The sequence below is a fragment of the Pinus tabuliformis genome, chromosome 8 (genome assembly GCF_031772625.1).
Source record: "Pinus tabuliformis cultivar Carrire ecotype Pingquan chromosome 8, CPIR1, whole genome shotgun sequence".
NCBI classification, from domain to species: Eukaryota; Viridiplantae; Streptophyta; class Pinopsida; order Pinales; family Pinaceae; genus Pinus; species Pinus tabuliformis.
Window position 1 is genome coordinate 1287846584 of NC_142294.1, and position 13383 is coordinate 1287859966.

The window sequence follows — 13383 nt, forward strand, 5'->3', positions numbered from 1 at the left end:
GGAAAACATTTCTATGTTTTGTGACATGTGGTTGCTACACCCTGAAACTAGATACCATATATCACTTTGTTTTTCTTGCACTACATTACAAGCTAAAAACATGCTATCATGGTTCTAATTTTCTTTTGTGAAATTTACACTTGGTTTGTTACTAATGTCATATTGCTTCTTTCTACATTCATTTGCATAATGACCATACTTCTTATAGTAATGACATTGAACTTGAGATTTATCATACCTCTAACCTTGTGCTTGATTTTGGCTTGGGCCTTGAGTTGGATTTTGATTGTTGCCCCTTCCACTTGAGCTTGAAGGGTTGCTTCTTCCACCTCTGTGTGGGCTTCTTCCTCTTCCTCCAACATATGATCTTCTTTTGCCTCTACCTTGACCAAATGAAACTTGTGTCTTGAAGGCATGCTCCAATGAGGAGCTTGTTGCTCTATTCAGTTTATGCCCATGAGAAATCAGTGATGCATGAAACTCATCCACTAAGAACTGTGAGAGATCCTTTGTCTCTTGTATAGCCACAACAATGGAATCAAACCTTGCTGGAAAACTTCTCAAAACTTTCTCAACTATTCTCCTTTCCTTAAGTGTCTCAGACCTGATTTGAGTAACTAGTCCAATTACATGTGTAAAAAAAAAGTCTACATTCTCATACTCTTTCATACAAAGTGTTTCAAAATATCTTCTTAGCATTTGTAGTTTTGTTGTCTTAATTTTTTCCATGCCATGGTAGGCTATCTGGAGGGTGTCCCATGCTTTTTTGGACTTCGTTGCTGTTGTGACCCTTGGGAAAATACTTTCATGAACTTCTTGAAAAATGTAAAAGAGGGCTTTTGCATCCCTCTCCCCGTTGTCCCTCAACAAATCCCTTTCTGTTTGAGACAAGGCATTGTATGCTAATGCATCTGCTGGTCCTTGAATACCATTCTCCACCAAATCCCAAATATCTTGAGAAGAAAATAGGGCCTTCATTGTAATGGCCCAATAATCATAATTTTTTCCATTAAACTGAGGTATCTGAGAATTAGTCAAGCTTGTTCTTAATGTTTCCATTTCTAAGTGAGAAAAAAAAACTTGCTACTTGCTGGTAAATATGCTCAAAAAACAATTTGCCCTCAAAACAATTTTAACTGCTAGTAAAAAACACTTGTTTTTACACTAACATAATTTAACCTGCTTTGATAACATGTTAGAAAATTTGTACGGGGGCAAAGGAGAGGACTCTGGCGGCTCAAAAATCAGTTGCGGCTTAGAAATCAGTTGCGGCAAGGAAAGTCTTCACTTGCAGCAATGCCGCAAGTACAGAGAGGATTAATTAAAACACAGAACTCACCACAAAAAAAAAGAGTAAAAGCAAAATTGTTGTCGTAAATCTACTTGTGAAAGTTTAAGACCACATCACAACATAACATACTTTTGATTATATTTCGAAACATAGGAAAATACATTAGCATGATAAATTGAAGGTTGCTCTTCCAAGTAAAACAAGAAAGACCTTACAATTATTTACGCACTTCACATAGTAAAACACTTGTTTTAAAGCACCCACCAAAATTCACTACACGATTTATACAAAGTTCACTACATTCATATTTATACAAAACATACATTTGATTAATTCATGACAGGGGAAACCTTAATAGAGAGCATGGGTGATTTTACATAATAAATGGTTTTATGAACTTACAGGTGTTGCGGAGTGTGAGTAACAGTCTCGGAGTGAATTCTTGCCCATACGTATTTATCACAACTCATTAAGTGCCTTAAACTCTCTGTTGTGTTGTGGAATGGTCAACGATGTACTTCTACTCAGACTTTAGTCCTTCCACCTACAAAGAAAATCGCAACCTACAAAAGTTACTAGGCAAGCATGGTGCTTTTCAGTGTGTTTAATGTGGTGGTTAGGATTAATATTTCCAACAAATATTTCATTGGCATTTATTTGTTTTTTTCCTTTAATTTTTAATAGATTGTTTTTGAAACATGTAGATAGGATGGAATATTTATTGCATATAGGATTTGTTAATTTTTTATTGTGAAAGGTTATATAGTAACTAATAATATTGCTTACATGGTAATTAAAAATACTAATAATATTTGTTAATATGTAATTTGTAAAAGTTCATATATTGTTGGACCCCAGCAAGTTAAAATCTTTTAAGATAACTTTTATTATTATTATCACTAAAATTTTTAGGATTTATTTTTAAACTATAAATTTTTTTAAATGGCAAGTATTAGTATCTCAATTGCATAGTCTTCAATTACAAAGTCTCCAATATAGGAGTTCAATCTCCTATTGAATGTTGATACGAGTCCAGATAAGTAATTATAAGTAATTTAAAGATAGAAAAATATTTCATACCTAGGGAGTGGATATTACGTGTATCCCATGGCTTGGAATATTTTGGGAGCTAAAACAATGAAGCTTACATGAATATAAATAATTTAAAGATAGAAAAATATTTCGCACCTGGTGATTGGATATCATGTGAATCCTAGGGCTTTTAGAATCTTTTTGGAGATCAAACAATGAAGGTTATGTTAATGTAGGAAGAAACAACATAGTTGAAACAACACCATAAATAAATCCATCAAATTCCATCTTGATGGTTACTTTATTATAGGGAAAAATAACATAGTTGGAATACTTCCATGGATAAATCCATCAAATGTGATGAAATTGCATGCAAGCCTGAACATAGTGGTGTGACATCAAATCCTCTAGCCCAACATGACTTCTTTACATAAAAAATACATATCCAATTAGAGAGCTTCTCTCCAAACATTCATTCTCTAATAAAGAAAGAAAAAAATATTTAAGCCTATAAAAAAAAGAACCATTATGCACCAATTATTATCTTAAAATGGAAACACAAAAGAATCATAAAACACAAATATTATTCTTGTCATGTATCGATTCTATTGTTATTTATTCACTCTTGAATTTCTCTTTCTTAGAGTGTGAACTCATATTCTTACCATAGACAACAGTTGAACCATTAGTCTTTCTTAAACCCAAGGCTCTATGTATAATCCTGCATAGTTGAAAACTATCTCAAGTTTTGGTGTAGAGGATTCTTGGTTTTCCAACTTTATAGATTGTCTACATCAAACCATAATTTTGCAAAAGCATAATCATGATTTTGTTCTACCAAAATTGAAATCACTAGATGTTCATAAAGTGGCCATATATGATGCTAAAATGGATGAATACTAAGTATATAAACTTAATGTTTAACAATGAAAAGTTATTGTTAGCCATTGATTTGTGTTTCAGATTTGATGTGTATAATCAATTTCTAATGAAATGTTTTGCATCCAAATTATTATTAAAACTAAATTCTTAAAAATAGATATAAATATCTTAAACATTAAAAAATAAACATTTAAATTTATTTTCTTAATATTACAAAATAATGTGATTCCATTCTCTCTCTTTATACATATAACTAATTTCAATTTATATAAAAATATATTTATTTTTAATAAATATATTTTAAATTCTTATATTTATTTATAAGAATTTGGTGAAAAAACATAAACACAAATCTAATTAAATAATAGAATTTAGGAATTAAGTATGTTTGATTTTTTAAATAATGAAAAGAAGCATGAATTTGTTTTTCAGTAATATATTAGCATTGATATGATTTCTATAAAATAAGCATATTCATTTATTTATATCAGCATTGATATGATTTCTTTAAAATAAGTATACTTATTTATTTAAATTTGAATTGATTAATATATATATATATATATATAATTTAAAAAATTTAGTTTAAAATAATTTTTTATTTAAATAAAATTAATTTGATAATATAATTATAAATTTAATTAAATACTAATAATTAATTGATTTTTTAAAATAAATAAGTTGATAATCAATTAAATGAATATTTTTTTAAATTATGAAATTGACTAGGGAAGAACCACATGCTTAGTTGACCATGCCAATTACACACTATAAAATAAATAGAGGGGGAATGTCTTTGGTAGATAAAGTTGATTTCTATCTTTTATCATACTTTGGCTTGCCTTTAATGTATAATAGTAACATTTTGTACTGGTTGGAAAATTGCTTTTTACTTTTAAAAACACAAAATTGAACATAATTAGGGGATAATATATTTGGTGGATAGAGTTTATTTTTAACTTTTATCTCCGTTATCATATCACTGAGTTTTACTTTTAGTGTGGAATACTAACAACATTTTGTGCATGTAGAAAATTGTTTTTTTTTTTTTTCTATAAACACAAAGGTTAATTTGAATAGATATGATATATCTGCTAAACTTTTGATATTCACTTTGTCTTACTTTCAATTTATAATATTAACAATATTTTGTACATGTTAAAATATTTTTTTTCTTCTGAAAATAATCTTATATTTTTTTAATTTGATAATTACATCTTATATGAAAAAAACTATAAATTAATTATATGAATGTAATGATAACTACAAAAAGTTTATTTATATATTTTTTTGTAAGTTTTGTATTGGAAGCTTGTGCTCTTATTTAAAATCTTACATTTATGTCTTTTTGCTAAATGTTTTGCAATTGATAATAATATTATAATATTATGCACATCTCTTTTTATTATTTACTCATTTTTATTTATATTAATATACTAAATTATTTAATAATACGAAATATTTTGTTTTTAAAATATATATTAAATTTATATTTCTAATGTGTAATATATATATATAATATAGTATAATATAAGAGATACAAATTCAAATTCATACTCGATAGGATATATTCATTTTTTCTATTTTATATTATATATATATATATATATATATATATATATATATATATATATATATATATATATATATATATAGATATTATTTTTAAAATAAATTCATATGGAATAAGATATATTTATTTCTTCTATTTTTATCTTTATTAAGCCGAATTAGTTAAGATATATATATATTTTAAATGTGTAAAATTTCAAATTCACAAACTGAAGAGCAGATACTTAAAGCTATCTCCTCTATGTAATAGCAATGAGGAGATTTATCCCATTTACGCCTTGAAAAATAACACTGATGATTTGCATTGTTTAATATTTGGTGTCAGGTTTTATTTTCAATTTTTTTGGTTGACTAAAGGAATTAACAATTGCGGTGGTATTGTATTTGTGTTACACGTAGTCGAATCTTACCGACTGCGACCATAACCTCTAGGAGAAATCGTCCGAGAACGGCCCTCCGTTAAAACGAGACTCGAACTCGTGACCGACACAGCGGCACGGACGACTTAGACCAAACCTCTGGGGACAATCTTATATTTCACAGACTAGATACGACATATTTAAATCTCCTAATTCATGTATGAAACAGAACTGTGAAGAGACTCGTCCAATTTACGCCTTGGATAGTACATATTTACATCTCCCTGGTTACAAGTATGAATCACACGTGTGAAAAGACACATCCAATCTACACCTTGAATAATAGGACTGATGAGTTGTAATGTTTGTTTTTATCTGGGTATTCGGATCTCTCTGCGTCTTCTATTTATATATTCTGATACTTTTTGGAAAATAAATGATTTGGCTACTTTTACAAAATAACTAACAATAATAAAACTCAAAAGTTTAACATAATTCCCCTTGCAATTAGATTTGTAACCAAAATTGTTTAGAAAAACAAGGGACATTTGATGCCCCATATCCCACGTGATCGTTTACACGCTTCGTTACTCACCTCTGCATTGGTCTAATTCATAATGTGATTTGATTTGAAAGTGGAGACAATGAAGTCGCTAAAAATTTCAATCCTTGGCATCCATGGTCCACGATCCGTCTGAGTAACAGACGGAGACGGCCAATAATACAAGGAGATGGAGAAACCCCAGAGCATTCGCTCATAGTCACCTGGGCTCCAGAGCAGTAGATGAAGGAGCAGCAGCTGCAGAATGGACGTGGGGACGTGTCAAGTCAGGTGCGCCCACACTCTCCACATCTACGAAAGCACGCTTTGTGGGCGACAGAAGATGTTCTCCGTCACCTGTCAGCATCCACACCACCCGGGGGCATGGACGGCCGCAACGCTGCAGCTGCTTGCGTACACAAAAGACCAATTTTAATCATAGTTACCAAGTTCGAATTCGAATTCGAATTCGGATTCGATTCAGGAAAAATTCGATTATCTAAAATTCAATACGGAAAAAATTCGAGAGTATTCATCTTATCTCTACTAAAAAAATATTTTTTCAATAAATTTTAAAAAATCAAAATTAACAATATTAAAAAACTCATACTTTTCAAATTAATTGTTTTCAATCACATTATGGAAGTTGCAAATAAAATTTTATATTAAGACTTGTAAAAGAACTAATCATCAATGGAGCCGAATGGAAGTGAATAAGATGAAATGGGGAGAAAGCGCTCTTCCTACGAATGGAAGTGAATAAGACGAAATGGGGAGAAGACACTCCGTCTACGAATGGAAGTGAATAAGATGAAATGGGGAGAAAGCACTCTTTGGAACCAATGTCGTAGTGATATATAAAATAGATATCAATAATTACTAGTTGGTGATGAAATTCAATGTCGTAGTGATCAAGGTGAAAATCTTTATAGAAATGAGTGTTTGGAACCAATTACCCTCACAACCTACTTAATGAAATAGTCCAGTGCAAGTAACTTTACTATAAACCATCTCAAGCAAAGATTTCCCTCCAAAAAGTCAAAGTGAGTCTAGTGAACATCTGTTCTAGTTACAACAAGACCTTCCCTTTTCCGTCACCTTAGGTAGATCCCTAGGATTATATTCACTAAGTTTACCAAATATAATAATTTTACCTATGGGGGATAGTCGTAGATCAGATGTACATGTAAGGGCAGAGTAACAAGCTCAATCCCCTTGAGGGCTCCTCCACACGATCAATTGGAGGTTTACTTTCAAGTGACCCCAAGTACCTTTCAGTACTGTTGTAATACATGAAAATCACTATATCTTGGTTGATGAAGTGGGTGTGATCTTCACCAGATTCGACATGATCTTGTGCTTAACTCATGTACAAGAAGACTTCCCAAAGAAAAACTAAATTAATTGGATTTTCTCTCCCTAGATCAAGATTCTGTTGTTTGTTTGTAGCTTTGGAAAGTTTACTTCCTTCCATATTCCAAATCTCTACACTTAAGCTATTGTAGGTGGCAAAACCCCTAAAAAATGTAAAATTCTAGATGAATTTTAATTAACATTTTATTATTAAGTTGTTATTTACTCAATAAGTAATGAAGTTGAAACTCATGATGTTATGACATGACTCAAAATATTAATGCACTTAAAAATGCAATTTTCCACTTTCATATTCGATGAAATCCTATTTAGAGGAAAGAAATAGTTTCTTTGATTTTTCCAAAATGAAGTGCAAAAATCACAACTTTTCCAACTTTTCTAAAACAACCAATTCCATATTAATGCAATGAAAATGAAGAAAATAAACCAAATTCGTGATTTCCCTAAATATCAAATAAACCAAAAATATGCTTTGTCATTTATCACTCAAAACTTTCAAGAACATAGAAATCAATCAAGAGAGTTGGAGGAAAAATACATTTTCCTTATGAATGCTTTGATTTAATGATATTAGCAGTGTAATAGTGAGAATTTCCCAAAATTGAAAGCAACAATTTCTTTACAAAAGCACTAGATCTCAAGAAACCCTAATTTTCAATTCAACATGAGTTTGATCACATATAAGCAAAAAATTATGGTCAATTGGTGTATTTTACATAACAAAATAAGGATATCACAAGACAACCTATCTTATTTTGATTAATCGACAAACCAACCAAGAAAGACCCTAACTAGTTTCTTCAAAGAGACCTAATTCTCAAAAAATATTAAGAAAGCACTCAAACGAGTTCATAAGAGACATAAGATAGTCCAAACAAAGATAATGACACTTCTAGAAAATCGAACTCAGGTCTGGGTTGAAGCAAAGCCAAATTTTCAAAAATTTATAAGGCTTGCGCAGGTCAACAATACAAAATAGAGCGCATGCGCCCAGTTGCTAAGGAAAAACTGGCACAGAACTGCTCTCTGTTGGCAAACGAAAACAACGCAGATATCATAAACCCAAGAAAAAATAAAAATTCAATAAATCAACTACACATACCTAAAAGGTCATTAGTTCATAAAGTATTAGGTCGAGATAAATAAGAAGGGTCATAAAGCAAAATTAAGGAAAAGGAAGAGAACAAAGACATTCCCTAGTGAAGTCGCCAATTTGTTACATCGAAAAAATCCCTCTTGCGGACAAGAGCGATCTCCCTAGATCCTTGATGGACTCTAGAAACAAGCAGGGCAATTGAACTGACTCTTTCCTTAAGTTGTACTTGTTTTAGTTATAAGAATTAAAGCTAATGGATAAGCCTATTGCCTATTTCACGAAATGCTCGATGAAGATCTTTAATCAATGAATATCCCTTGTTGTGACTTGATGCAGCTCCTCAATGCTTAACAAGACCTGAAACCATAAACCATAAAATGATCAAAAGCATAAGTGATATAAGAATCCAAACAAAACTTAACCTAATGATCAAGGAGATTAGGAATTGAATTTTCCTTAACAAACATTGTAAACAATTATAAATCATTCATAATTCCAATATGATAAATCAATGGGATAAAGTGTTCATTTTTGTTAATCAAAGATAAAGAGGAGCCTTACAACCTTCGCACTGATGCCATGAAGTTCCTCCCAAATGTATTCAATCTCCTACTTAGATGACAAGATTTCCAATCTCAATCTAGAAGCACAAGTTTATCTTCTCTGAGTTCTGACCTCCTCTAATCCTCTACCCTCTAGTATTTTTATAAGATGAGGGGTAGAGGTTTCAGATCCAAAGGAAGAGGGTGATATCCCATAATTGAGGCATTAGGTTTCTATGAGGAAAGGGATTAAGATGCATCATCTGAGGGTTATAGTTCAAATAGTCATCACCTCAAAGATTTTAGTTGGGAAATATTAGACCAACTATGTTTCTAGAATGTACTTTTTATTTTTATTTTCTTGAATTAACTTGCGTGGGTTTACAGTTGCAGACATAGCACATCTATGCGATGTTCTCAATGTTAATTCCAGTGAATGTGCGGGAAAATCTAGGAAAGTTAGCACAGGTAAAACTTGACAAGGTGTGACAGGTATTATTCCCAAATCTCTCATCTTATTCAAGATATTTTTGGTTGTTTGACTTCTAAAGGAGTTCAATCCATGGTAAATTTTAGGGGAGAATTTTAGCCCAAGGGAAAAATTTAAGGGGTTTTTCATTTTAAGTGGGCGAAATTTTTATAAAACACCCATTTCATATATTTAGTCCAACTTTTATTTAAAAAATAATTATTTTTTTCATTTTCCCAAAAAAAGGGATGGATAAACTATGAAAAGATTCATTTGATCCGATTCGCCTAGTTTGGGATGTTATATTCCATTACAATTGCCCGATTTTCTACTTTGTAATGTTAAATTCATTTGCAATCACCCATTTTCTAGTTTGGGAGGTCGTTTGGGAGGTTGTATTTGGTCCCAATAAATAAAAATATAAAAAAAGTGGAGGTATGGTAAATAAATAAAACCACTTGTTATATTTAGTCCATAACCCTCTTTTTATTTAAGAAGGCTCAAAAAAGAGGTTTTATGTAAGTGAATCTTATGAGCCAAATACCATATTTATAAAAGAGGTATGGTAAATTAATAAAAATATAAATAAACGAGAGGTATGGTAAATAAATAAAACATCTTTTTATATTTACTCCATAAGTCACCTTATATTTACGAACATGCAAGGGTGTAAATAAATAAAAATATAAATAAAGTGGAGGTATGTTAAATAAATAAAAATATAAATAAACTAGAGGTATGGTAAATAAATAAAACATCTTTTTATATTTAGCCCATAACCCTCTTTCTATTTAAGAAGGCTCAAAAAAGAGGTTTTATTTAAGTGAATCCTATGGGCCAAATACCATATTTATAAAAGAGGTATGGTGAATTAATAAATATATAAATAAACTAGAGGTATGGTAAATAAATAAAACATTTTTTTATATTTACTCCATAAGTCACCTTATATTTACGAACACTCAAAAAAATGTGTTATATTTAGGTGAATCCTATGGGCCAAATACCATTGGCCAAATTATTATTAATGCCATGCAAAAAAACATTATTAACCCCAATATTAGTATTAATAAAAATAAAGATGGCACATGGTATTGACCCATGGTATTCATGTGGAATGTAGCCTATTTAAATGGGGGAATTAAACCAGCATAGATCCATCTTTACTCTGGATCTACTAAGCCCCGAGAGGGATCAAATATCATGATAAGCAAACTAGCATAGAGTGAAAAATATTTGATCCCTCGCTTGGTAAATCAAGACTAAAAATGGATATTTTAATTTAATGTCACTTAAACATTTTAACTTGGTTAAAATAAAAAAATAAAATAAAAATCAATTATTAATTTTATTAATTTTTATTAATTACTAATAGTAGTTTTTAAGCTCCAGGTTATTGGAAATAATACTGAGAGGGGGAGCAAATCAGTATTAGCAAATCAATAATATTTCATTTCCATAATCAGATTCATATACGCTACTTCAGTTAATGAAACCTGCGTGTATACGTAATTGTATTCAAAGGAAACTAGCATATGTCCTGCAAGCTTATGATTTAGTTAATTCGTCATATGTTGATCTTTAATTTGTGCATCAAAACCATATAAACAGTAACCAGGTGCAGTAAAAATAGAACAGACAATCACACACATGAACACAAGATATAAGGTGGAAACCCAATGTGGGTGAAAACCACCTGTTGCAATCGTCTCTATCTTCCTTTTAATAAGAAACTTCTTTTTATAATTTTTGTATTCGTGCAGTCTTATCCTAGTACACAGGCTTCTACCTACAGAAGGCTACAACCTTCTCTCATTCTCCAGCTTCTCCTGGAAGGGAGCTACAACCCCCTAGCTCTTGTAATAGTTGATATGTTTACTAGTATGTAGGTGCTAGCCTACAGAAGGCTACAACCTTCTCTTTTCTTCCAGGGACCACGTTTCATAAATTTTTAGACTGGATCCATCAATAACATCAATCAAACATCAAATATATTCACATCAACCAATCTCCTTTGCACCAACCAAAACTAAATCAATCAATCACTTTTCAGAATGCTGTAACCAGAATACAGTAACAATAACCAGAACCCAAGCCAAAACACAGAACACCGCAACAGCAAATAAAAGTAGCTAAAGCATATTTTATGAGGTATATGCTACTTCGAAATGTCGAACCTGTGTGCATACGTACTCTTCTGAAGGAGAACTTGCATACAGATCTGCAAACCAAATTTAAGACGTATATGTTGTTTTGATATGCAGAACTAGCATGTATATGCACCTTTGCTAAGGTGAACCTGCATACAGATTTGTAAATGATGATTTAAACTTTACAAGAATTCTAGAAATTAGTTATACCCAGATCATCATATTTACAGATTACAACATGCGCGAGTTATTCAGATAAAAGATAAAAACCACACAAAGATACTTCACTTCAAGCCTTAAGATCTTGACCCATCATTAGATCTTATCCTTCATCAAGTGCTAAGGTTCATCATTGATTCAAATCCAGCTATACACCATAACCCAATAACATGTATTATGGATCTTGCTTTTCATCAGATATTCAATGCTTGAGTTTTTTTGCCTAATGATCTTCTCCTCCTTTTATAGTCTTAGGCCTTACTTAATACCATGGACCAAAACCACTTAGAACCAATACCTTGGACCAAATACCTGGGGTCAGCACTTCGGACAAGATACCTTGGACCAATACCATGGATCAAAATACCATGGACCAAATACCACGGACCAAAACTAAGTTTTCAAACATGTATCTGCCCTTCCTTCCATGAAAATGCTTGTGTAGTCTATATGCACCTTTTGGTCTTTGAACTTGCATGTACACGGGGCTTGGTAAATGAGGAACCTGCGTATACCTCTCTTTCTTCATTTTGTGAATCTAAATTATGATCTGTCATCTGAGTGAGTTTCCATCAAGGACAACACCTATGTATGTGTCATAATGCCAACCATCTCCCCCTTTGGACTTGATGACTCTCCCCCTTTGTCATCAAGGGCAAAGGGTTATGCTCCCCCTGAGTACATGCTAAATTCTCTGATATACTGAAGTGTGCTGATTGAGCTCCATGCTCGAGTACATGCTCCCCCTGAGTATAAGCAAGGTTTGCAAAAAATTGTTCTAAAAGAAGTACATGAGTCTATACATACATCATAAATGACCTTCCTATCACCAATGAATTATACATACATCCATCTCCCAACCAAGTGGGGATATACTAAGTTTGACTTATCCACCCATGCATAGCAGGGAAACAAAATAGGTCATTTCATGACATTGACATTAAAAGATATACATGACATAGGGATCAAATAATTGAAACAAGACCATGATAGTCATCAGAAACTATCATCAGCAACATCTGTCAATCACCAGCTAGACCAACAACCATGATCTCCCCCTGAACCTGTTCCACCTGAATAAAAAACAACTATGAATTTGTACCAAGATCTTCTAAGATAATGCCAACAATGCATTATTAGAAGTATATGCTCCTCTTGAACCTGTTCCAGATGATCACTGTCAGACCCATATCAGACTCCTTTCATCCCGAGTCTAGCCCACTACTTTTCTTCAAACCAACATATACGCGACTATATCCACAGAAATTGACGTTTGTACATGGATACGCTTCATGAAACTCGTGTATAACCACTTTTCTCTGAAACAGATAATTTTTAACAGTAAGATGATGTATCAACTACTCCCAACTTCTTTCTGAAATATTCAAATGTCTCTCTAGGCAGTGGTTTGGTGAATATATCAACAACCTATTCTGTGGAGGGAACATACTCCAGTTTGACCTTTTGTTCAAGCACTTGTTCACATAGAAAATGATATTTGATGGGTATGTTCTTGGTCTTGGAATGAATGACAGGATTCTTTGAAATACTGATGGCACTTGTATTATCACATAAAATGGAGATGGGTGGAGTACATGTGATTTGAATGTCTTGCAATGTTTGCATCATCCAAAGGAGTTGTGTGCAGCAAGATGCAGAAGCCACATATTCTATTTTAGCTGTAGATAATGCAATTGAACTTTGTTTCTTGCTGAACCAAGACACTAATTTGGAACCCATATAGAATGCAACACCACTACTGTTTTTTCTTTCATCAACGCTTCCTTCCCAATCTGCATTTGTATATGCATGAAGTGTAAGACCTGTATCTCTAGGATACCATAAACCAAAATTCA